Source organism: Chelonoidis abingdonii, chromosome 17, assembly GCF_003597395.2.
Source record: "Chelonoidis abingdonii isolate Lonesome George chromosome 17, CheloAbing_2.0, whole genome shotgun sequence".
In the NCBI taxonomy this organism is placed as follows: domain Eukaryota; kingdom Metazoa; phylum Chordata; order Testudines; family Testudinidae; genus Chelonoidis; species Chelonoidis abingdonii.
The window spans coordinates 4,420,506-4,447,191 of NC_133785.1; the positions used below are offsets into that span (position 1 = coordinate 4,420,506).

Sequence of the window (26,686 nt, forward strand, 5' to 3'; positions counted from 1 at the left end):
TGCTCCACACTCATCCCTCAGATTTTGGAAGGCACTTCAGATTCTTAAACCTTAGGTCAAGTGCTGTATCTATCCTTAGAAATCTCACATTGGTACCTTCTTTGTGTTTTGTCAAATCTGCTGTGAAAGTGTTCTTAAAACGAACATGTGTTGGGTCATCATCTGAGACTGCTATAACATGACATATTTGGCAGAATGTGGGTAAAACAGAACAGAAGACATACAATTCTCCCCCAACGAGTTCAGTCACAAATTTAATTAATGTTTTTTTGTTTTTTTTTTTGTTTTTTTGTTTTTTACAAGCATCATCAGCATGAAAGCATGTCCTCTGGAATGGTGGCTGAAGTGCGAAGGGACATATGAATCTTTAGTGTATCTGGCACATAAATACCGTGTGATGTGAGCTACAACAGTGCCATGTGAACACTTGTTCTCACTTTCTGAATCATTTGAAAAAGTGGTGTCAGGAGATTAGGAAAGTGATTTTTTTTTCTCTCTTTCTTTCTCTCTCTTTCTTTCTTTCTTTCTTTCCGGGGAAAAAAAGAAACCTTGGGTTTTAAGAAGTCCGTTAAAGCTTTATGTTAGCTTATAAATCCTCTCCAAAAAGCCAAGTTCTCCAAAAAAGAACCTTGATTAAAAAGTCGATAACAAATTGTTATGTGTAACAAAAGTTATCGGTGAGCAGACCTATAGCTTTCTTCGGGGAATACTAGAAGTGTGGTTTTTCCAAAAATTCGGACTATATCAGGGGTTGGCAACCTTTCAGAAGTGGTGTGCCGAGTCTTCATTTATTCACTCTGATTTAAGGTTTTGCATGCCAGTAATACATTTTAACATTTTTTAGAAGGTCTCTTTCTACAAGTCTATAACTAAACTACTGTTGTATGCAAAATAAATACATTTTTTTAAAATATTTAAGAAGCTTCATTTAAAATTAAATTAAAATGCAGACCCAAGGACTAGTGGTCAGGACCCGGGCAGTATAAGCGCCATTGAAAAATCAGCCGCTTTCAGTACATGTGCCATAGGTTGCCTACCCTTGGACTCTATCAACATTAGTGTTTGATGAAAAAAAGTCTGCTAAAAGTTCCAGGCATTTCATAACATCCTTGTTTATCTAAGTAGGGTTTTTTTTAAATGTAATTGCATCTCTTGTACTAAGATATTTGGGGATAAATTCTACTTTGGTGACATCGGTGATAACTCAGAAGAAAACTCCACTCAGTTCAAGTAATCAGTGCAAAACTCCAGGACTCCAGAATTTAAGGATACATTCAGAACTGCTCCTACCTCCCGGGAGCAGAATTCACAGTCTTTCTTTTACATCACTTTTATCTGTCTTCAAATGATCAGAAAATACTTTTAATGAGAATAAAGGACTTCTTGAAGCAAGCAACACCGGCAGAATTGCTTTTAAGCTGGAACCCAAGGCTCAACTTGGTCCTTTGGTAACTTGTCCAAAGTAATAGTGGACAGTCTTGCCTAATGGGCAGAACACAAGTCTAGGAGCCTGGAGCACCTGAATTGTAATTCTTACTCTTCTGTCACTGACTTGCTGCATGGCTTTGGGTAAGTCACTTCCACTCTGTTTCTCAGTTTTCTCAATTTTTTGGATAGCAAGGTATGTTGAGGATTGCACAGTGCCTTGAATGCCTGAAGTGCTATATAAATACTAAGTATCCATCCCTATTCATGTATTAAATTCCTGGGGAAGAGAATGTTTCTTACCCCAAATACACTCTCTGTAATCAAGGTAGCGCTGAACAGTTCCAGCCTCTTTTTATTGTCATCTGGAAAGGTTTCCTTAGGAAGACCTGCTCTAACTTATAATATTTTAAATCAGATATTAATTTAATTTGAATTAAGATCTCTCAGGAAAGCTTCCTTTGAGGGGCACGAAGACTCATATTCCTCTTCATCATATTTTGAGCTAGAGGAAAGAAGAGAAAAATATCTGAATAACTGATTCTTCCTTCTTTTTAAATGGCTTAACTAGAAAAAAAAAAGTTACCCTATTTGACAAGAAGAGACTTAATTGGGCATTTTATGACTTGAAGAAAGAATTCTGGAATTTTAGAAGTGGTCCCTACCCAACCTTCCTGTAAAAGTTAACAATGAGTGAAGTAAAAGGCACACAGGAAGATGCCCTGCCCCTCTTCTAATACAAAACAAATGATTTCCCCTCTCTATCCCTCCAGCATCGACTTAGTCCAATGTATTTCAATGGAATTTAAAGCCACCTCCTCGCCTTCTCCTCAAACGTTCCTATTTACAGATTTCAAGTTTAGTAAGTAGGAGAAAAGGGCCTGTCTGAGACATAGTAAGTGCTCTGATCTCAGGCCTTACAACTGGTATTTCTCTTTCTCTCTCTCTCTGTGTATGTGTGTGTGTGTATATGTGTGTGTGTATATATATATATATATATATATATATATATATATAACATCATTGAAAGGTAGTCGGCCTCCTGGCTTTTCTGAATGAGGCTATATCTATATGAGCACTTTTGTTGGTAAAACTTTTGTTGGGCAGGGGCGTAGGGGAAAAAACACCCACCTCTGACCAACATAAGTTACACCGACAGAAGCACCAGTGTGGACAGCCCAAAGCAGGCAGGAGACTCTTTCTCCTGTCAGCATAGATACACAAGAGACCTTAGAGCGACACAGCTGCAACGGTACAGCTGTGCCACTGTAAAGGTCTCTAGTGTAGACATAGACCGAGAGACAGCAAAAAAAAAAAATAAAAATAAAATAAAATAAAAATAAAGCTGCTGTCAACCCTGTTTTAAGGAAGAAAGAATCCTACTTCTGACAGCAATAGCTGTGTTGGATAGGTGGAGCTACTACTGTTTTTTGTTGTTGTTTTTAATCGTAACCACGTTTATTACTTTCCCCTCAAATATGGAGCAACTCAGAACAGAGACCATCTAGACCTCTGCTAAGCAGAACCGAAACAGGACTGACTTGTATTTGTAGTCAAGATGGTCTTTGGTGGGTATGAAAATTCCTGACGCTGGTTTGATAATTCTACCCTCCAATAAATGTGGAAATGAAAAGTTTGCGACCTGTAATAGTGTAACTACATGAGCAGAACAATATTTTGCTGTTTGTTAAGGTTTAGGCTTCCACTTCTAGACCAAATGATTCTTAAAAGTTAATAAATATATTCTTAATGGAAGTAAAATAGCTCAAAACAATCAGTTTCTAAAAAAGGTGCAAACTGTACTCATTTATTTTTCAAGCAGCTTGACTTATCAAACAAACAAAAACCCAACCAATTAGGGATTGTTCTATTTTGCTTCAGAGCTTGTATTGAACAGGGAACTCTGACTGAAAACCAAGAGGTCCCAAGGTGATGTTTGTGGAGGAGAAATAGATGAGCAAGTGGAGAAAGTAATGCAAGCTTCGCAAGAACTGATTAACATATGTTGCACCACACAACGTATGGAAAATAGACTCCTACAAAGAACAAACATTCCAAGAGTTAAAGTATGAACAGGCTGGAATTCTGCTGCACAGGCATTTAATTACAGCTTAAAAGAAGAAAAACAAAGTCATGCAATCTGTCGTTGTCTTCTGTCCCCTAGCCAGTAGTTGGTTTTTAATTGATGTAGTTAAAAAATCCAAAAGGTCTTTTAATGCATTTTCATAATGCCAGATGATAAAAATCTGTTTATTCAACAAGATTAGTTTGCACTATTGAAAGTGTAAATTCAGTTGAGGTTCACGTAACATGTTGACATTTGTGTAGATTTGTTGAGAAGTTCTGTTTATCACAAACAGCACTTTACAGCATGTGATGCAAAAGCTGCTAGCTATGAGAACTGTTCTGTTTTTAACAAGTGGACAAACAACCTTGAAAAGCTACAGAAAGGTCAGCCACCTGGGGTAGTATAACTTTTAGACTAACCTCTTCTAAAAATGAACCCCTTTTCTTTAGGACAAATGTACTTTACTCCTATGAAAATGCCACACTATGTTCTGCTTACTCTAGAGCGGGGGTCAGCAACCTTTCAGAAGTGGTGTGCCGAATCTTCATTTATTCACTTTAATTTAAGGTTTTGCATGCCAGTAATACATTTTAATGTTTTTAAAAGGTCTCCTTTTATAAATCTATAATATATAACTAAACTATTGTTGGATGTAAAGTAAATAAGGTTTTTAAAATGTTTAAGAAGCTTCATTTAAAATTAAATTAAAATGTAGAGCCCCCTGGACCGGCAGCCAGGACTCAGGCAGTGTAAGTGCCACTGAAAATCAGCTCACGTGCCTCCTTCGGCACATGTGCCATAGGTTGCCTACCCCTGCCCTAGTGCATTTCTGAGAGAAGTTACCACCTGACCAAACAATGCACATATAAAAAGGAAAAAATAAAAAAGTTCAATTATTTCTTCATAGGACTGAGCAGAACACACCTATGTAAATGTTCTGCTGCATCTTAATGCATCAGACATTCCATTTCTACTCTTTTTATTATCTCATTCAAGAATTCTTGAGAAGAAGTGGAGTTGCCCTGAATATGTGCAATGCCAGAAGCATCCTGATCTCTCTGGTATGTCACTTACATTTTTGTCAATTCTGAATGACCAATGATAATTTTCACATGCATGGAGCTACGCTGATTTTTGCCAGATTTGAACTGAGCCCAGATCTCACAAACCAACAGGAATAGTAACCAGTACTGCACATCAATGGCCAGCTACAAATCCCATTTTGCCATTGATGAATAGCAGTTCTTTCTAGCCCTTGGATTCCATAAAATACTGAATCTTTTAAATTAAAACTAAATCACATTTTCAAATGACATCAAATATTGGAAAAATAATTTAGTGCAGTGACATCATGCTCTTAGGTCCAATGATCTGTGAATTGCCAAGATAGGGAAACATTTTTCCAGCCCACCACAAATGCTGTATGACCAAAGATCAGAAAGTATGTTTCAGTCCCAGAGCCTCAGCATCACCACCCACCAGATGTGGCTCATATGCCTTATGTGCCTGAACCATCACTCAAGGCTTTTGCACCCTAAGTGGACGTACTAAAATGTCCACTGTGGCCTGTGGTTGTACAAAATTATCCTGACCCTATGATCAAACTGAGACAGATATTGCAACTCCATGAAATATCTTTAGGGACAACTGTACAACATTTATGAATAGTTTATGTATGAATGTGTTCTGCTCCACGGGGAAGGGCTGCCACAGCTCCTACAGGAACTAAAAACAATGGAGGTTATTAAGGCAAGTTACTGAGACTAAACAACTCTAGAGAGGTACTGCCCCTTGTAGTGATTTGCACATACTGGTTCAAAGTGAATTGTCTAGAGGCTAGGAGACAAAGAAAGGGCATTTGGTATACCAGGATGAGTTTGAATTGACACAGGGCCTGCCCTCTTTGGATTCAGCAAAAGAATGGGCGCTTCTGTCAAGGGGCGGCCCTAACCATTGAGGAATGGTTTGAAGAACTTCAGCCTGCTAGGGCCTCGTAAGACTGATGGGTGACTTTGGTAAGCTGATAGCATATGTACAGGAACTTTTACTGTTTTTATGTTTTTTTTCTTCTGGAATGCTTTTACACTAAGAATAATTGTGTTTTGCTTGCTTAGAAAGAGCTGTATGGTTACTTGGCCGTACACTGTTCATAGCCCTCAAGAGAGAAAGCAAAGCAAAGCACAGCAGGTGGCCATTAGGCAGTCTGGTTTGCTGGGAATATCACAGCACATGGCAGAGGGCGTGCAGCCTTAAAAGCCCCAAATCAGAAGACGGTCAAGGGTCCCTGCCCAGAGACAGGTGATGGCTGGAGACTTGAGACCTGATTGGGCACACCTGGAGGGGACCATGGAGGTGGGAATACAAGTGCAGTTATCCCGAAGTGCCAGCAGACCTTTGTTTTTACTTTTGAGATAGGAAAAATGATCTTCAAAACATCCTCTGTACACTCAGTTTGTATGTAATAAAAGGTGTGTACCAGGTGTTCTAGCATGAGACTGCTTTTTTAGCCCCTGGCTTCTGTCATACGACACGGGACAGGTTATAAAAGGTTTTGTGTGGGGCCTTTTCCCCCCCATTTTTCAACCAAACAAAAACTGGGAGAAAAAATTCGTTTTCATTCTCTAATGGGGTGAGTGCGCAGGTGGTGGATGGTTATAAAGGAGAGAAAAGGGAAGACCAAAACCACATTTTTATGGTTTTTCATCTAAAATTAAAAAATCAACCAAAAACATTTTCTGCCACCTTTTAACTTTCAGTACATTTTTTGTTAAAAAAAATGGACAAGAAAAAGTTTTGGCCGGCTTTAGTTAATACAAAAGGGTTTGCTGTACACGGACTCCAGTAATTCTCTTACACAATTGATCTATTTGTTGGGCCCTCCTCCCTAACTGCTCTTAATGGAATACAAACCAAAACACAAATCAAAGCATTCAGCCTAAATGTAGGTAAAACTCGTCCATACTACAGACTTGTAAAACATGCAGAATCAATGCATCCAAAATCACAGTTAATCCTTTAAAGTTCATTTTCAGAGCTCAAAAAATAGCAAACACACAGACACAAACCTGGATGGAGGCACTGGAGTAGTAAATGCACACCAAGCTGCTGCCTTTATGCTAGATTTTGTCTTCGGTAATGCTTAGTAGCTTTTGAACTAGAGTCGGGATTTATTCACAAAGACATGTACAACCACAAATGCTTGACCCTCTTAAAACTTGGAATTTCTATCTGGTTTGATGGAGGTGAAGAAATCCGCAACCATTCGTGAAGCCTCCATAAAAGGAATTCAGTCCTTCCAAAAGCACATCCATACTTTTCAGTTTCTCCCCTAAGTTCAGGCAAACACACTACTGTGAAGGAACTTTGACCTAGGTGCGCTTAATAAACGAGAGCAAGAACCATGACCTCGGTTTAAAGGCCATCTATATTACACAGAGCAATGATCCACATTCTGAAGCTTAGGAACACTTTTCACAAGAGGGAATCAATCCAGCTTTAATGCTAGTAAGTCTTCTTGGAGTCTACTGATGGTATCAGTAGTGATTCCAGTTTGAAAAATCTCTATTGTACTCATACAACCAAGCACTGCTCTGTAATTGAAACTTACACAAAGAAATCTATTACAGTACTAAAACCCTGTTCCAGGAAAGATTAATCCTTTAATACAAGAAATCAGACATCTCTCAGTCTGAGTTTAGAAATCAAAATACTTTTTAAATAGCTAAGATGGCAAACAGTAGGCTGACTGGACACTAATTCTGGCAGGCACCAAAGTTTTGCTTCAACAGCTTCACTTCTTTTCTTCTGCTGTATTCAGCTTCCTATTGCTCCAGCATTGCAGCTATTTAAAAGAAATTGCTGAGCTTATTTTAAACCTTCTGGGAAAGGAGGAAAAAAACAACAATCTTAAAATGCTACAAAAATCAGAGCCAAAAGGAACACTCTGTCAGAGTTCTTTCACAACAAGGAAAGGGAAGAAAGGAATAAAAAAAGGAAGAAGAGTAGAGGGATCAACTGCAGTGTCTGATCTACGCCTTCCTAATACCGAAGAACTATTTAATGAACAGAAAGAGGAACGAATGTAAACATGTTTCTGCTGGTAATAAAGGGAGATATCCTCCCCTGATCAGGAAAAACCAACTTACAGGCAATGTAACTCAGCAAGCTGAAACCCACTATCTTCTTCAGCGTAAGCCATTCGCTGTGTGTGCTTAGAGGGGTTGGGGGAGTGGGGTTAACCTCTTGCAGAACGGGTATGGGATGTGACTCTTCTAGCCCACAGAGCTGATGAGAAACACAAGGAAATGTTGCGGATCTTGGGACACTTGCAGAAGGCAGGTGCTTTTTTGCTTCCATGCTCACCACTCCTTAAATCTTCTCCCCAATAGGTGAAAGGGAAGACAGTGTAAAATGATGCAGACAGAGTGAGCATTACCTCACGGTGAACAATCCCTGTGCCTTTGGAGGGGGAGAGAATGATGTCATGGAGAGCAGTGATTCCACCATACACCCTCCTGCCTTGTCAAGATACAAGCTCATAGTTTGAATGCCCAAACAGCGGAAGGGCTTTCACAGGATCATCATAGAAAACAGGGACGCCAATGACAGACAGTCTGCACCTTATTTTACATGCCTCAGCTCTCCCACTGGAGCCAGGCGTCGGTGCCCTTCACTAATACTTCGGACGGAAAAACTGGTCACTAAGTCATCAGAAATTGAGTTGTCACCAGCTATACAAAATGGGATGTAAAGCAAAAAACATAACAGAGCTAAAGGAGTGGTTGAATTACAGTAGAACCTCAGAGTTACAAACACTTTGGGAATGGAGGTTGTTGGTAATGATGAGCAAAACATTATGGTTCTTTCAAAACCATTTACAAATGAGCATTGACTTAATACAGCTTTGAAACTTTCTGATGCAGAAGAAAATGCACCTTCCCTTTATATTTTTAGTAGTTTACATTTAACACAGTACTGTACTTGCACTTTTTTTTTTGGTCTCTGCTACTGCCTAATTGTGTACTTCTGGTTCCAAATGAGGGGTGTGATTGACAGGTCAGTTCGTAACTCTGAGGTTCTACTGGACGGATAATAAAATGTTGGGTCTTGGCATTACTTACAGCCATAGAAGTTAGAAAATAGAAGACATCTGTGCAGTCTTCTGGTACTTCACCACTCTCCCCTATAACCTATTCCATGGGATCTCTTACTGTCAAGTAGTTTTCGCTGCTAATCAGCCTCAAGACTCCTGCTTTATTTCATTCTATTACTCTTCTTTATCTCCTTCCCTCCTCTCCCAGTAACCCATTAATTCATAGCTTGCTTTGATGTCTCTACTTTTCAAATACCTGTAGCCAGGTATGTCCCCTCTTAAATGTGGTTTAACAAGGGACACCTTTATTTCTTTTAAATCTTTTCTCATGCATCATTCTCTGCAGTCCCTTTGATAGTTTTGTAGGTTTGATAAAATGCTCTCCAGTTTCTCTGCATCTTTCTGGTATTAAGGAGCCCTTCTGTTTAAAACTCTAATTTTTAAAAAGCAAGTACCTTCTGATAAAATGAGGAAACATTGTGGGCTAGCAGCTAGGGCACTGGACTGGACTATGGACTCAGGAGAGCTGGTTTCTATTCCCAGTGCAGACACCAATCTGTAAGTCACTTCTCTCTCTCTCTCTCTCCCTCCCCCCCATCTGTAAAATGGGGATAATGATACTGACTTCCACTATAAAGCATTTTGAGATCTTAGATAAAGGGGTTATACAAGAGCTAGATATTAATTGTTACTAGAAGGGACCTATTTACTGAGGAGCATCTACTTTCCCCTTCTTTGCAGCTATAGACAGGAGAACCAGGGCATGGACAGAGATTCCAGTGTTTTATAGGGGCTGCCATTCTCTTGCTTGTGACATGGGTGGTATAAAGGCCTATACAGTCTGAAGTAGCTGCCAGAGGGTAGTTGCACAGCAACCCCAGAGCTTGGGAGGAAGGATTCTTCCACACTTGCCCCAGGCACATCTACTCAGTGCCCTGCCCTGCTTCTCAGGCCATTTGCTGAATGGAAGATTGAGCCAAAGTACCACGTTCTACTCTCAGTTACACCCCTGCTATCCAGAGAACAGAGTTCCTTAGGATTTACATGGGTGTAATTTAGAGTTCATCCCTAAAGAAGTGATCTTAGGGTCCTGTTTTTGCTGATAAAGGGGTGCGGAGACAATAAAAGGAACAAACGCTGTAGCCATCTCTTCAGAAAACTGATAGAGAATTTAACCAAATGGTTCCAGCATCATCTTCTGTGAGATCACAAAGCAGCTTCTTTATGTTACCCACCAGGTGGCAAAGTGCTGGGTAAATTATGTACCGCACATAATGTCTCGTACTGTGCAATGTTCTGGCTTGTCTGAAAATCATCACCTGAAAAAGACATGATCATAAAACCCTTTATCCCTTTCCCCCCTGCAGCCACGCAGTTCCATGGAAACAGGAATGGCAGTCTGCAGCTGAGCTGCTAGAGCACTGGGAAATTTCTGATGTAGCTACAGACTGAGCCCCATAAGTGCTGTTTGGCAAATAGAAAGTAGTGACTTTGGGAGCCAAATCCTGCTCCCCCATACGCAGAAGAGTTGTCCTACTGATTTCAGTGTGAGCTGAGTAGGATTTTGCCTTAGGAACCAGACAGCTTCTAAAATCTGTATTATTTAAAAAAAAACAAAAAACCAAGTGTGTGGTGGGGGAGGGGAACAAAACAAAGCACTGAAAAAAAAACCATGCTGTGGTTGTTTTGTGGCTGTTTAAGACTCCCTCTCTTTTGGCTGCTGGAAGGGTTTTCTCCTCCCCAACCTCTGTCTGACCCCTTTTCCTGGCTGGTTATTTTGGCTTGCTTGTTCAGTACTTCACTCCATGGCCACCTCCCACCCTCATCTGCCCTTGTCTCAGTCTTGCATTTTTCAGGCAACGCAGGAAGCAGGTGACCCTGTGCAGTTGGCGCTTTGTTCGCTCTGCCCAGTGCGAGGCAGAACAAAAGAAGCTTCATGAGACTTTAGGCTTTCCAAGAGATCTATGGGCTCCTTAAGTGTGGCTTGCACAGATGGAGTATCACTTCCCTAATGGTTCTCCCATGGCTGTCAGCTGTGATTCAAATCAGGTGACAAGGTATCCTTGAAAAATCAGTAACAGTTCCTGTTTTACAGGTCTGTTCCACTGTCCCTGCTGCACACGATCTCTCTCCCTCTGCCTCACTCCCTGCCCCCTAAGAAAAGAACAGAACTGTTTTGTCCCTGCTTTTGCAAACCTCTGCAGACTTAACCACCTGAAGCAGCTGATTATCACATGACCTGGTGAAACTGGTGCCAAGCTCGCTAAGCAAATATGCTGCTCAAGGACTTCCCCCACCAGGCCTGTCACATGTAAATACTCTGCCCTATGCAGCTCCTCTCCCCCAACCCCCAAAATCCTGCATGACTCCTCCAGCCACGCCTCCCATACAGAGAGTCAAATCTACAGGATGGTAAGGAAGGAGAAGGGAGGATGCCAGGCTGTGGAAGAGGGGGTGAGACTGGGCACTCCTTTTTTCTTTCTCCTGGCTCCAGCTTCCAAAACCCTTCTGTGCATATCTCCCTAACCCCCATCCAAACTGGAGGCCTCTGCATAGATGCACAGGCAGCTGTTCCCAGTTTTCCACTTTGAAAATCTGGTCACGGGGCATTTGAGGGGAAAATAAACTGGCTGAGAAGTCTTGGCCTGCACAATCATCTCAGATACTCACTTGGTTCGAACTGTGAGCAGCCAAGCAAATGCCTCCTTTTATAATGGTCATTTTCTAGTAAAAGAACATCCAAAATGCCCATCCAGGCTTTGTGAAAGCAGAATATTTGTCTATTCCTAGCATGAAGCATTTAGAGGGAAACGTGCTTAGACTATTTAAGAGCAAACGGATCTGATTGGCTGACGATGAGGTAATCATTCATTTAGACTTCCATAAGACATTCACACATCCTTTATGCTGGGGACGCTGCAGCTTTTCAATGGCTAGATTTAATTTTTGACATTTGGTAAAGTTTACACTCCCTTTTAAAGTCAATAAAGGGAATCCCCACATGCATACCTGAAATAAGCATTTAAATACACTATTGGCTGAATCTCACATGGTTACACATTTCAGATGTTCTTTGGGCAGAACATTATGTACTCTGAAGGACCCATTTTGCTGGGGGAGAGGAGGGGAGAGGAGGCCTCGGGGGAAAAATACCAGCATTTGTAAAACAAAAAGGCAGATCAAAAACATAGGACTCTTCCTTAGGTGTTCTAATCTATGGCCAAGTGTTTTTAGAACTAATGAGAGTCGTATTATGAACATTTTCTTCTTCTTACATACTCCTCTGCATGTTAGGGGACAAACTACACGGAGTGCTTTGATTTTAATTTGTCTTGGAACGGTCTGTTGTTGAGTAATCTGCTATCCAGATGTTCCAGCAACAATAGTAACATCCCTATTATACCGCATATAGTCAGTCAATGTAGGTTGACAAACTTCGCCGATATGAAGTCCTAGGCAAGTCTCCCCCCACCCGCCTCCCGTTTTCTTGTTCTGTAGAATCAAATATAGTCTTCACAGAAGAAACACAATTTAACAAGCTATGAAGTGTCAAATGACGTCCACAAAAGAAAAAAATGTGCAAAATTCAAAGAACCCTGTCTGATCAGACTCCCTCTTCAGAAATAAACTTATAGAAAGCCTAATACCAGCAAATATGATTCCACTAAGTTTTTATTTTAAAATTCCAATGGAGTCATTTCTACAAAATTCCCCTTTTAGATTTTGCAGCCCAGACATTACAACATTGAATTGATGCATGAGAATGGAGGAGAACTGGACTATAAACAAATCGGAAATCATTTTCAACCTCCAAACCAGACTGAAATTTAAAAAAGTAAACCAAACAGTAAAAAGAGTGAAAAGTTGGAGTACTAAAAGTTCTTTTAGCTTTATTAAGATAAAGGATTATCTGTAACATACACATGGGTGAGGTAATTGGATACAGCATTTTTAAAATATCTTTTTAAAACCTGACAGTAGTCTTTAAAGATTTCCAATCCATCCTTTACTCAAAGAACTGTGGGAAGAAGTTGCAGGAGTATAAAATCAGTGTTTCATGAACTCAAAGCATCTAGGGGTCCAAATTGCCTCCAATCTAGAAAAAAATGATGCAAATTATGTGCCTCTGTTGAATAGGCTTAAAGATTGATAAAAAAGGATAAGTTAATAACACTATGAATTGGTTGATACGTCCCTTCTTCCCAAAATTACATTCTTATTTCAAAGACTTGTAAAAGAAATCCCCATGAAGAGTTAAAGTCCTCGATTTTATATTATATTTGGGGCAATAAGATCCTTAGACTTACAACATCCTTTTACAGACCAGTGGTGGTCACCCCAAATTTAAGGAGACAGTATTGGGCAGCATAATTACAGGCCTTTACGTGCAATGAAGGTAGCAACAGAGGCAGGAGAAAGAAGCTTTAAGGTGGTAGTGAAAGACAATTTTCTTACCAGAACACCCAAGTCTTTTTCGAAAAGACTCTGCAGTCCTCCTTGCTCTATTTTTTACCTCATGTATGAAGTGAGAGCCAGCTCTGGACCCTCCAATCTAACAAAATATTAGATCAAGTCCAAGCTTCTCTCCAGGAGAGATGGAGCTCTTTTTACAAAAGGAAGGAAAAGTGGGCTTGAAAAGAATGCAGCAGCCAATTAAAGGGAAGAAAAGGAAGAACCCAGAAACGATGCAAAAGACTTTCAGTAGAGATACGGTACCTATATAGGATTATAGGTAATTAAAACATTGTGTGTCAAACCTCCAAAAATGACAGACTTCAAGATCATTTAGAGACTGAAAAAGTGATAGACAGCAGCTCCCACTGAGCACTAGCTCCTTATTTGGCATAGGACAGCTCACTTGTCCATATGCAACAAGCCTTGAGGATGGGTGGGGGGGAGGAAGCAACAGATGTTGTAGCCTGACTTTAGTAAGGCTTTTGATAATGCCTCACATGACCCTCTCACAAACAAAACTAGGGAAATATAGCCTAAACCAATTTACCATAAGATGGGTGCACAACTGGCTGGAAAACTACACTCAAGAGTAGTTATCGATGGCTCACAATTGAGCTGGAAAGGCATATTGAGTAGGGTCTCACAGAGATGTGTCCTGCATCCAGTTCTATTCGATATCTTCATCAGTGATTTAGAGAATGGCATAGAGAGTACCTTTATAAAGTTTGTGAATGATACCAAGCTGGGAGATGTTGCAAGTGCTTTGGAGGACAGGATTGAAATTCAAAATGATCTTGACAAATTAAGAAATGGTCTGAACAAGGGCGGCTCTAGCTTTTTTGCTGCGCCAAGCACGGCAGTCAGGCAGCATTCGGCGGTGTACGTGCGGGAGGTCCACAGGTCCCGCGGATTAGGCGTACCCACCACTGAACTGGTGCCAAATCCACAGGACCAGGGACCTCCTGCAGGCAGGCCGTCAAAGGGATCGGCAGGGCAGCCCCCGCAGCTTGCTGCCCTAGGCATGCGCTTAGAGAACTGGTGCCTGGAGCCGCCGCTGGGTCAGAATTAAATAAGATGAAATTCAGTGAGGTCACATGCAACGTACTACACTTAGGAAGGAATAATCAATTGCACAAATACAAAGTGGGAAATGACTGCCTAGGAAAGAGTGCTACAGAAGAGGATCTGGGGGTGTTAGTGGATCACAAACGAAATATGAGTCAACGATGTAATACTAGTGCAAAAAGAGCAAACGTCGTTCTGGGATGTATTAGCACAAGTATTGTAAATAAGTAATTCTTCAACTCTACTTAGCACTGATAAGGCCTCAGCTGGAGTATGGTGTCCAGTTCTGGGCACCACACTTTGGGAAAGATGAGGACTTGTTGGAGAAAAGCCAGAGAACAACAAAAATGATTACAGGTCTATAAAACATGACCTATGAGGAAAGATTGAAGAAACTGGCCTTTAGTCTGGAGAAGAGAAGACTGAGGGACACGATAACAGTCTTCAAGTATGTAAAAAGTTAAGAGGAAGGTGATAAACAATTCTCCATAAGCACTGAGGACAGGACAAGAAGTAATGGGCTTAAAATTGCAGCAAGGAAGGTTTAGGTTAGACTAGGGGCAGGCAACCTATGGCACGGGTGCCGAAGGCGGCACATGAGCTGATTTTCAGTGGCACTCACATTGCCCAGGTCCTGACCACTGGCCTGGCGGGCTCTGCATTTTAAATTTAATTTTAAATGAAGCTTCTTAAACATTTTAAAAACCTTATTTACTTTACATACAACAATAGTTTAGTTATATATTATAGACTTAGGAAAAAAAGAGACCTTCTAAAAACATTAAAATGTATTACTGGCAAGCGAAACCTTAAATTAGAGTGAATAAATGAAGACTCGGCACACCACTTCTGAAAGGTTGCCGACCCCTAGGTTAGACATTAGGAAAAAACTTCCTAACTGTAATGGTAGTTACACTGGAACAAAGTATCTAGGAAGGTTATGGAATCTGTCATTGGAGAATTTTAAGAACAGATTAGACAAACACCTGTCAGGGTTGAGGTAGATAATACTAAGTCCTGCCTCAGTGCAGAGGACTGGACTAGCTGACCTATCAAGGTCCCTGACAGTTCTATGTTTCTATGATTCTATACATATCAACTAACAGAAAATTATAAAATTACTCTTCCAGTGGATAAGGACACCCTCATGTTTAAAAAAAAAGACGTACTAAACACTAGTGGGAAAGCATGTGCAATATAAAGTATCTTTCCCCATATTTGGCGGGAATGCCCAAGAGCACAGGGAATCTGAGGAAAGATTTCATAATAAAAATCTACCCAAAATGAAATTACCAGTGGATCCACAGGTAGGGCTTCCAGGCTCCCAGATTTAATATATATATTGTCATTGCATAATACAAACGTTCCTCTCACACCTTCTGGCAGCATCAAGAAATGCTCTGGGAGAATTTTGGAACAGCGGGGACCCTTATGATAATTTGAAACTCAGGAGGCTATAGAGTATTTTTAAAATGGAAAAGCTGATGAGCTCATACAGGGACAGCAGTTTTCCAGATGTATAATTTCTAGAAATGAAAAGATGACGATAAGTGAAAAAAAAAATCAAAAGGGATCTGAGAAATTTAAGAGTTTTTTCTTAATATAAAACATTTTAAGCCTTTATCCTCTATTCTAAAAATATATGGCACTAATAGAAATGACATCCCTGCCAGACAAACGTGCAACACTTGCCTTTAAAACATGACAAAATCCCAAAGTGAGGCTAGGATACTACACAAAGCAGAACAGAAAGCTAGAAATGATGTATAAACAATACTCTATAACCTCAATTCAATATTGAGGAGGTCAGTGATTTACAGTAAACAGCAACAAGATTATGTGGAATGCAGGGAGGTGTCCTGAGCCTCCCACTGGAAGAGGGTGCACAGGGCCTACTCTGCCTCCACAGTCAGGACCACGTCTTCCGCCTCCTGGCCTTGCAGAGGCACCTTTATGGTGTAAGTAGTCTGGGGTGGAGCGCACTAGCACATGCCTACCTCTGCCACCTTTAATAGGACTGGTAGCTCTTCTATCTTCTCCCAGAGAGATCTCCCAAACACCTATCCAAGCTGCTGGTCTTCTACCAGGACTTCCTCAGGATGTGGAAGCTAGTCTCAGCAACCAGGTCCCTGGCAGCCACTGAGGCGGGAGAACCTCCTTGCAGAGCTCTGCTACTCAACCCCAATCTAGGTGTGCACTGGGTAATTCCTCTAGCACTTTCTCAGATGGATGTGCGCAAGAGGCTGGTCGTAGCTGGTTCCCCAGGATTGGAGAATGCCTGCACTACAATTGAGGGGACTGGGAGGACCCCATGGTGCTTGACCAGCGCATGGGGCCTTCCATCCCTCGCGTTCCTCCTCTATCCCCCCCCCCCCCCATGTGCTCCAGGAGGCCCTAATGCTCGCCTCTCGCATTTTCCTTGACTGGGTCCTACAGGAGGGTGCTCCCTGCCCGTCTCTCGCCTCTAACCCTCAGGACCTTATCATCAGGCCCCTGTCCCGCAAGCCTCCCTGCCCTTCTGTTATGTTCCTCCACCTCTGAACTGTGCCCAGAAATAGCTGTATGTGCTCATGCTCCACACCCTTCATTTCCTCATCCACGTGTCTTGCCCCAACATCAAGTGGTGGAACCTCCTGCCACCCAAGGAGGATGAGGAACCCCGGTGGGCTAGTTCCTCTTTGGTCCCACGGCTGTTGGGGACATTAGTCCGTGGCTCCTTCATGCCCACGCTCATGGCGACATGAAGGATCCTCCCCTACTTTACACTTCCACAGACATGGCCACTTATAACACATTTTAAAATCATCCCACCTATTATCTGTGAGTCCTTAGAAACATTTGTCACCTACCATATCAACTGTACACACTTAAATATGGTACTGTATAATCACTGTACTATACTGTACTTTGTCAATTAGTACTAATGGGGCAGTATTGGTGGATATAGGACCTGAATATCCCAAGGTCTTCAAGTCCAGCTGACTCGTAAATCAGGCATTTCCAGAATGTAGTCAAAACAAACAAAGACATAAACCCATGATTTTAGTTTATTTATTTTTTATTTTTTTGGAAGAAACACTCCAAAGGCTTCCTACAGCCTGGTTTCTCAGTGAGCCCAACCACAAAAGTTTGAATCCATCAAAAGAAGGCTTTTCCAGTTAGTGTTTTCCTCCTGCCTACAAAGAAGGAATGACTTCTAATGTTGTTTAGATCTGGCTATTCAAACCACCTCCCTCTGAGTGCTGGGGGAATTGCCTAATTAAACACAGCTGGCCCTACCATACTTCCCTACCAGCTCCTGCAGTTAGGGCATGCAGCTGTGATCTTTCCTCTACTCAGGGAGCAAATGGTACAACACTTTTCCTGCCAACCCATGCACAGAATCTGTTCACTCTGTTACAACTAAAAATCTGTATGCACAGAAGCTGCTTTTTAGGTAGAAATTCTGTCTACTCTGGGGATAACAGAAGTTCAGATGTAGCAGATGCCACAAAACATCATTAAAAATGTATGTATTTTTAGCAACATTAAACAACTGCTCCTAGTCTGATGCCAAATTATAGCCTAAAACAAGTGTTGTGGCCAATATATGAACTCCTGGAAATAAATGTTTTGTTGTATTCATGCCTGTGCTCTCTCTATTGTCCTCTGTTGTCCTATTCCCTGATGATCTCTGACCTGCTAACGTTTTGCAGAAGACAGCCAACAAGTGGGCAATTTGGAGTAGCAACAATTCTAGGCTTACCTACTCCACCCTAGCTTGCCATGCAAAATTGGCAAAAGGTCTTTAGAAAGAAAACTGTGCTATGGCTTTTGAAAATCATTACTTAGCTGTATAAGCAAGTAAAATCAAGCATATACTTCCAACAGATCTAGGTGGAATTCCACAGGATGTAATTTCTATTGTGGCAATGGAGAGTGATTTTTCATTACTGTATTTTAAAGCTTTGCTGTTTCATAACTAAAGAACAAATCACATTCAGTTAGGTAGCACAGCACTCCTCCTCTAAAGGGAGAGTTCAGCCCCTTTGTTAGCAATTTTTTTTCTCCAAAAGTGTATCTCCTTCAATTTAAAATACAGAAAGAATGGAATTGTTACTTGTTTCATACAATTTTCTATTTCTGAAAACTGTGGCAATGACAAAATGAAATGAAAGTAGCTCAGCACCATCTCTGCATACTCCTCTGTAAGATGCAGACTTTTGGGAACCTTGATTTCTCCAGTTAAGTGGCCCTGAAGCAACTTATGGGCAGTGGAATTTTTAAACCTCTCCAGAGATACTTGGATGAACAGAGTAGCTTATTGCTAGAGAAAGATCTACAGTGATGATGCGTGTTATTTTTCAAATTACCTTTGGACATATAAGATACCATGACATACCTGTGCACTAAGAGCAATAAACACATGATATTATTTGAGGGTAACTCAAAAGTTAATTCAAACTGACACTGTACAGTGCATCAAAGCAATCAAATACAATAATTAGAAGTGGGGGGAAGGGTTCTTTACAGTGAAGGGGATTTCACTTGTAAACCACAGAGTGCTACCTAGAGGTCCCCTAAAGCAATTTCTATCATATCAATTGCCCCAAAGCAATTCTTGTCCCACAGGTTCCCTCTTTTGTAGTTTCCAATTAAAACATTTAAGAATGAAGTTCAGTATCCTTAAAATCGTTTTCCCACCACCTGTTCACAAGTGTTAAAGCCTCATGTTCTATAAGGTGCTGTTCTTGAAAGTGAGATTGCATGCAGGAGCAACAAGGGGTTTACATGGAATGTCACAATGCCATGATGGCATCCTTTCATCTGCAAGAGACTGTGGCAATTGCAGCCTATGATGTAGATGGTTTGCAGTGTCTCATGTGACTGAATAGGCCAATACGAGATTTGCATGTTCTTTAGCAGTCATTGAAAATTGGTTGGGAGCTGCCTGCTTCCCGTGGGCTGTTTTCTCTTCAAGCTGTAGGAGCCAGCTTCTGTCACGGAGTTTGATAACCTGATGGAGACGATGACGCCACTCGCCATAATCACATGCCAAGACTTCCCATTGGTCAGGATCAATTCCAAATTCCTTCATATCTCGTTTGCATGTCTTTTTATAGAGAAGCTTGGACGTCCTGTTGTTCTTGTTCCCTCCGATAGCTCCCTGTATAGCATGTCCTTGGGTATGAGTGTCTTTCAGCCTACTCAGATGGCCCAGCCAGTGCTATTGTCTTTGCTTGAGCAGGGCCATCATAGTTGGCGAATTTGCCCTTTGAAGAACCTCTGTGTTAGTGACTTTATCTTGCCATTTGGTGTTGAGTATGAGGCGTAAACAAATGTAGGTGGAAACTGTTTAACCTTTTCTGCTGATGAGCACAAGTTGTCCGTGTTTGCTCACCATACATGAGAGTATTGAGGATGCAAGGCTTGGCACACTAGCATTTTGGTAAGCTTTGAGTTGTTCCATGCTCTTTTCGTTAGTCTGCTAGAGGTGGTGGAAGCCTTTCCAATGAGAACATTTAGTTCTTCATCTAGTGAGAGGTTGGTGGTCACTGTAGAACCTAAATAGCTGAACTTTTGGACTACTTTTAGCTGTGTAAGCCGGTCGGTTCGGGCCTCGTCCCCCTCAGGTGCGGCGGGGAGCCAGGGCGCCTCCTTCTATGCAGCGGGACGGGTTCCACGCCGGTCCTGTACTCAAGGGTCGAGCAAATGAGGTCTATGGGCCCTGGCCCTTAGGCAGGGCGGGCACCGAACAGTTCAGGCTCAGCTCCTGGTCACAGGGGCTGAGCAAGCAAAGTCTATAGGCCCTGGCCCTTAGGCAGGGCGGTGGGCACAAACAGTTCAGGGGTCTGGGTGAAGGAGGAGATTCTGCCAGCCGGTTCAGGTGCGGGGAACACAGGCCCACCAATCCTCTGCATTCCAGCCCGGGCCTGGCAGCGGTGGTCGCCGCTAAGGCGGTCAGTGGGGTCCGGACGCACACTGACAGGGTGTCAGTTTAGCTCAACCGAAACACACTGACAGGGTGTCCGTGGGGATCCTGGGCTACACGGCCATAGGTCGGGCCTTCTGCGGCTGTGTCGTCACGCCCCCGGCTACTTCCAACTTCCCTCCTGGTACACTGTCGCGTCGCTAATTCGGCAGGTCCCAGCCATGCTCTCGCGGCTGGTGGGGAAGCGGCTCTGGGCTCCTCGGCAGCGGCGCAGGGTATTCAGGCTGAGGTCCTCAGGATACCCAGCCGGACAGGTCCGGCCAGCGCTCCTCGGATACCGGCCGCGGCAGGCCGCCAGCGCTCCCTGGATAGTAGAGCACAGGGCAGCTGTGGCTGGGGAGTCGGGCTTGTCTTGTGCTCTTCGGCATCCTGGGCTTAACTGAGCTCTGGGCCCTGGCTTTTATACTTCCTGTCCCGCCCCTTGACTTCCGGGGGGCGGGAACAGGCAGTACTGGCTCCGCCCACGGAGGTGCCTGCTCTGGCTCTTCCCCCTCAGGTGCGGCAGGGAGCCAGGGCGCCTCCTTACAAGCTGGTTGACATTTAAGGTAACTGAAGGATCTTGTGGAACCCCCGGTCTTAATACAACCATTTTCTTGATGCTGATGGTGAGAGCAAATGCCTGACAGGCACTTGAAAGGCAGTCCATGAGTTCCTGTAATAGATCTTCATTGTGGGCTATGAGGGCAGCAGCATCAGTGAATAGAAGTTCCCTGTTTAGCATCTTTTTGACTTTGGTCTTTGACTTTAGTCAGGACAGGTTGAAGAGTTTCCCCATCTGATCTTGTGTGGAGATATACTCCATCTTTCATGTCCCTAAACCCACAGTTCAAGAGTGCTGAGAAGATTCCAGAGCGTAGAGGCAAGAACACATCCTTGCTTCACTCCAGTTTTCATCTCAAAGCTATCCGAAGTGGACCCGTCAAACAGGATATTTGCTCTCATGTTGTTGTGGAATGATCATATAAAACTTAACAGGGTTGATGGACATCATGTCTTTTCTAGTATTGCAAATAGATCTGCTCTGCTGACTGTGTTGAATGCTTTGGTTAGGTCAGGGGACGGCAACCTTCCAGAAGTGGTGTGCTGAGTCTTCATTTATTTACTCAGATTTAAGGTTTTGCGTGCCAGTAATACATTTTAACATTTTTAGACAGTCTCTTTCTATAAGCCTATAATATATAACTAAACTATTGTTGTACGTAAAGTAAATAAGGTTTTTAAAATGTTTAAGAAGCTTCATTTAAAATTAAATTAAAATGCAGAGCTCCCCAGACCGGTGGCCAGGACCCGGGCAGTGAGAGTGCCACTGAAAATCAGCTCGAGTGCCGCCTTTGGCACGAGTGCCATAGGTTGCCTACCCCTAAATTAGGTCTACAAAGGCAATGCACAATGGTCAGTTTTGCTCTCTGCACTTTTCTTGGAGTTGATGCAGAGAAAATCATGTCTATAATTGATCTTCCAGCCCTCAATCTGCTTTGCCTGCTATGCTTAGTAGCAAGAAACCCCTGTAGTCGTTTCAGTAACCCTTTTCACTTTTTATACAAAGTGATGATGTTTGCATCACATATTTCTTGTGGTACCTCACCCCCTTTCCAGCATTTAAGTAGCCGCTGATGAAGATATGGTAATAGGCTGTCTTTCCTGCACTTGAGGATTTCCTCTGGGATGCCATCTTTTCCAGGAGCCTTGACACTTGATAGCAAATCAATGGCCTTGCTTAGCTCTTCTACAATGGGCTCCACATCTAGCTCTGCCATGATCGGTAGAGTTAGTGTTTGGTCCAGTGATTTGCTGGTGATGTTTCTTTCTTGTCCGTATAGCTCTTAATAGTCTTCAACCCAATGATTTCACCGCTGTGCAATTTGAGAGGGGCAACCTTGTCGACAGTGGGACCTAGCGCTTTCTTCAGGTCGTCATACACGACTTTTAAGATTTCCTGTGTCTGAGGCTGTCTGTATCTCTTCACAGAGCTTGACCCAGTAATGATTTGAACAGCACCTGCTTGTTCGTTGTATCTCGGTTTTTGCATGTCAAAGTCTCACTTTGGTGCTCTCTGTTGGCTTCTTCTTGTGTTCCAGATAGGCTGTGTTCTTAATGTTGATGAGAGGTAATAGTTCTGCTTCATTTTCTTCAAACCAGTTCTTTTTTTGATGGTTTCTCTTTCCCTCAAACGTAACTAAATCTGTTTTATGGATTGTTGTTGTTAAATCTTCCCAAAATTCCTCTGCCTTCTCTGGTAATGACTTCCCATACACGCTAAGTTCAAAAGCCTTCGAAAACCAGAGGAAATGCCAGGAATTTGTGGTGTTAATAGCATTGATTGTGACACTGACCTTTCCTTGATTTATTAGCAAAGTGAAGATTACAGCCAAGAAACTACATAGAGCAAAACCTAGGAGCAAGCCCACATTCAGTGTTGGGGAATGTGCGAGTGTTCTGCACCAAGGGTAGGTCTTTCCTCCTTATGATAACAAGGTCTAATTGGTGCCAGTGGCCTGATTGTGGATGTCACCATGACACTTTGTGGCGATGTTTTCCTGTAAAATATGAATTGGTAATGCACATTTGGTGTTGGGGGTAGAATTCAAGAAGTCGTTGGCCATTCTCATTCATCTGGCCATGAGTTGTTGTCTGCACCGATTCTTAACGTCACCAAGGAGGAAAAGTTGCTGAATGGCTGTTATTCTTTAGACAACTTGATGCAAAGAGTCGTAAAATGTATCCTCCTCCTCGGGGCTAGATATGAGTGTTGCTGCATAGGCACTAATGATGTTCACAGAGCTGATGGGTTGTTTGAAGTTTAAGTGAGATGATACGCTCTGACTTCCCAATGGGTGTTTCTAGGACAGTGGTTTTCAAACTTTTTTTTCTGGTGACCCAGTTGAAGGAAATTGTTGACGCCCATGACCCAACGGAGCTGGGGATGAGGGGTATGGGGTGTGGGAAGGGCTAGGAATGAGGGTTCAAGGTGTGAGGAGGCTCTGGGCTAGGCCAGGGGCTTGGGATGCAGGAGGAGGTCAGAGCTCTAGGCTGGAGGTGCAGACTCTGGGGCACAGGTTGGAGGTATGGGGTTACCTCGGGTGGGAGGTCAGCAGCAGTGTCAGAACAGGTAGGCACTAGCCTGCCTTTGCTGGGCAGCACCACCGACAGGACTTTTAACGGCCTGGTTGGAGGTGCTGACCATAGCCAGCATGACCCAGTGCCTTACATTCTGCAACTGCAGTTCAAAAAAAACACAAAACAAAAAAACCACTGTTCTAGGAGCTTTACCTACTTGTTTCTCAGAACGAAACTGACACTTTGCTGATGATTTTCCTTGCTGCTTTTACATTGCCAAAAGAAGGTATAATTGGCTTCTTGGACAGAACCAGCATCTGCATGTCTTACACAATCCCATGGGTCTTAAAGAAGAACTCTAGCGCCAAGCAAGATCTATATGAAACTTGGCATTGTCTGTGCAAATATCCTATCCATAGAATCTGGATGACTCAGTGCAAGCCTGTAAGACTTGGCAGCCATGTGCCAACATAGAAGCTCATATGGGAAAATCATACACAGTTAAAACAACAAACAAACAAAAGAAAAAACCATACACTCACAAAAGGTGCAACCTGTACTCCTACGCCACTGCACAATGCAGAATTTGTGCAGAATTAATGTTCTGCCCAGATTTTCATGTTTCCCTTGCAGAACTGGGGCTGCATTAGGGGCTGCTGGACTATGCAGAACCCAGCTCTCCAGGTTGCAGTGAGCAGAGCACTCAGCCTAGTTCTGCATGTTCTGGCTGCCCAGCTTTAGCCTCATTCTCCTGCAGACAGGAGAGGACCCAGGAGACCCAGCTCTGGTAAAGGATAAGAAAGGGCAGGGCCACCCCACATTGCATTCGCCGCTGGGACAGTAAAGAAGCTAGGGGGAGTAAAGGCTCTGTGGGGGATGTCTGAGCTCTGGGGGAAGTGGGGTACAGGTGTCTGGTCTCTAGGGATGCCCCACAGCTGGGCTCCGTGGGGAATGGGGTGCAGATATCTGGATTCTGAGGGTGCCCCACACAGCCCCCTCCAGCACCTCCCAACTGAAACCGGCTTGTAGTAATGATATCTTTGCCTCTGCTCCTGGTGGGATCTTTTTTGTTGTTGTCTGTATTTTTGACATACTTGTTGACAGGTATTTTGAAATAAATTACAAAAATAATTGAAACGGGAAGGATTATATTGTGTTATTTTGACAAATAAAATATGCAGAATTTAAAATATTGTGCACATAATTTAATATTTTCGTGCAGAATTCCCCCAGGAGTAAACCTGAGTTGTTGTATAGTGCTATGTTTCTGAGGACTTGCCATTGACAGGATACTTAAAAAAACCAAAACCAACACTGTATTACTAACTCAACATTAAATTCAATAGCATTCTTTATCCTCTCAGTTGCCCAACCAACAATGCAGAAAGATCACTTAAATGTCTTTTGGAGAACACTCTCCTCTATTCTCTTCTGTACATGTTGTTTGGGATTTGTTTCATTCCCCCCCCCCCCCATTGTCCAGCTCCATACTGACAGATTGCGAGCATGTGAACTGGGAGCAGCTGACAATTACCAGATGCATCATTCGTGTGTGTTGCTTGAGTCCTTTCGTTCCATTCTCTAAGTCTGTTCCATAGCCACCAAAAGAGCGTATGTCAGGCCTGAAGCTCACTCTATGCAAAACAGCGAAAAAAACAAAAAAACTCACTATAATGCACTAGAGACCACCATAATAGCACCAGCCACACCTCGTAAGAGAGAGAGACAAGATCAGCCCACGCAAGCCATACCGTCCCTCAATGACTAATTAAGGTCAATCCAAACGTGTGTCGACCTGTCTCTCTTTTTCAATGAACATTGAATCTTTTGAAGATATTCTTAAACTAGACATGCTTTCATCCCCAGATTCACTTCTAGCGGAAGCCTGCAAACCTTTTCCCCTATTATAGAGGTCAATGGAATTAAAGCCTTTACCTGCCTTGCAATAGAACCTCAAAAACACACACACACACACACACACACACACACACACACAGGTTTTTACAGTCAGACCTGGCGGATCCATATTTAGCATTGTACTAGAATATGAAACTATACATGAAGGTGTCAGATTTACATGATTTGCAATGTTACAGCATATAATAGACAAACTGACTTGGATTTATTAATCCACATAAAACAAATTACTGTTCCTATTCAGCCGCCAGCATTGCAAACTGACTCGTATGAAATTTCAACGGAAGCTGAAGCACCCAGTAGCTCATTAGAAGCTACACAATTCTCACAAAAAGGTCCTGCTAGACTTCGAGGAGAATTCCTAACACTTCTACAAATAGCACCATGGCTGCCAATGTTTTTAAAAGGATAATAAGAATGAATCTTCAGAAAGAACGAGGAGTACTTGTGGCACCTTAGAGGCTAACAAATTTATTTGGGCATAAGCTTTTGTGGGCTAAAACCCACTTCATTAGATGCATGCAGTGGAAAATACAGTAGGAAGATTATAGACACACACACACACACACACACACACACACACACACAAAATGAAGGTTGCCATACCAACACTAACAAGACTAATAAATTAAGATGGGCTATTATCAGCAGGAAAAAAAATTTTTGTAGTGATAATCAGGATGGCCCATTTCAAACACTTGACAAGAATGTGTGAGTAACGGTATGGGGAAAATTAGCATGGGGAAAATAGTTTAAGTTTGCCACAAGCACTCCTCGTTTTTTTTGCTGATACAGACTGACAAGGCTACCACTCTGAAATCTGTCAAGAATGAATTTTGGCACTTGTCCAGCACCCTTTATCTACACATAGAGAGGAGGTTTATATATGTTAATTAAGCCCTGAAGAAGTTTGTGGCTAAGTAATGTAATTATACCAATTGTACAGATGGGGAAACAGAGGCACAAAAGTGTCTTTCCATGCAGCAAAGTCAATAATATAGCCAAGAATAGAATCTAGAAATTCTACTACTCAGTCACCACTCTAACCATCAGATTACATTACTGTAATTAGATTTGACTGTTTAACTCCAGTAATTTGAAGACAAAGAATTTTTTAAAAAGATGTATGTATTAAAAGCAACCAACACAGAGGGTACAGGTTAACAGTTACACAGTGGTCTCAAGTGAAGAAATTATGTGTTGAAGTCAATAGCAAAATTCCCAATTGACTTTAATAGTGACAGGATTTCACTCATTTTGTAAATGCCTGGGTAACAAAATTTATAACATCCACATATGAATATGTGGGGGAAAAAAAAGTTGATTCTATCATATCTACAACGACCAAAAGCCAGACAGAGTAAAACAATCATTTTCTAGAAGCTAATTGTTTATTCTCTCCTATAGTCTCTTCAGTCATTAGTCAGGCAAAAATTTTGTCATGGATATTTTTAGTAAGAGTCACAGACAGGTCATGGCTTCCATGATTTTTTTTTTTTTTTTTTTTTTTTTTTATTGCCTGTGACTTGTCCATGACTTTCACTAAAAATATTCGTGACAAAAGCGGATCTGAGGGTCCCCACATAGCCCCTGTGCAGCTGCCCCACTGCAGGCAAGGAGCTTCAGGCCCCCCCCC

The 26,686-nt window shown here is 42.3% G+C and overlaps 1 protein-coding gene across 3 annotated transcripts in view; it reads right to left on the reverse strand.

Moving 5' to 3' along the window:
* The window catches only part of IQSEC1 (IQ motif and Sec7 domain ArfGEF 1), a 722,374-nt gene that overhangs the window by 57,084 nt on the left and 638,604 nt on the right, over window positions 1-26,686 (reverse strand). The gene's annotated exons all lie outside the window — the stretch shown is intronic.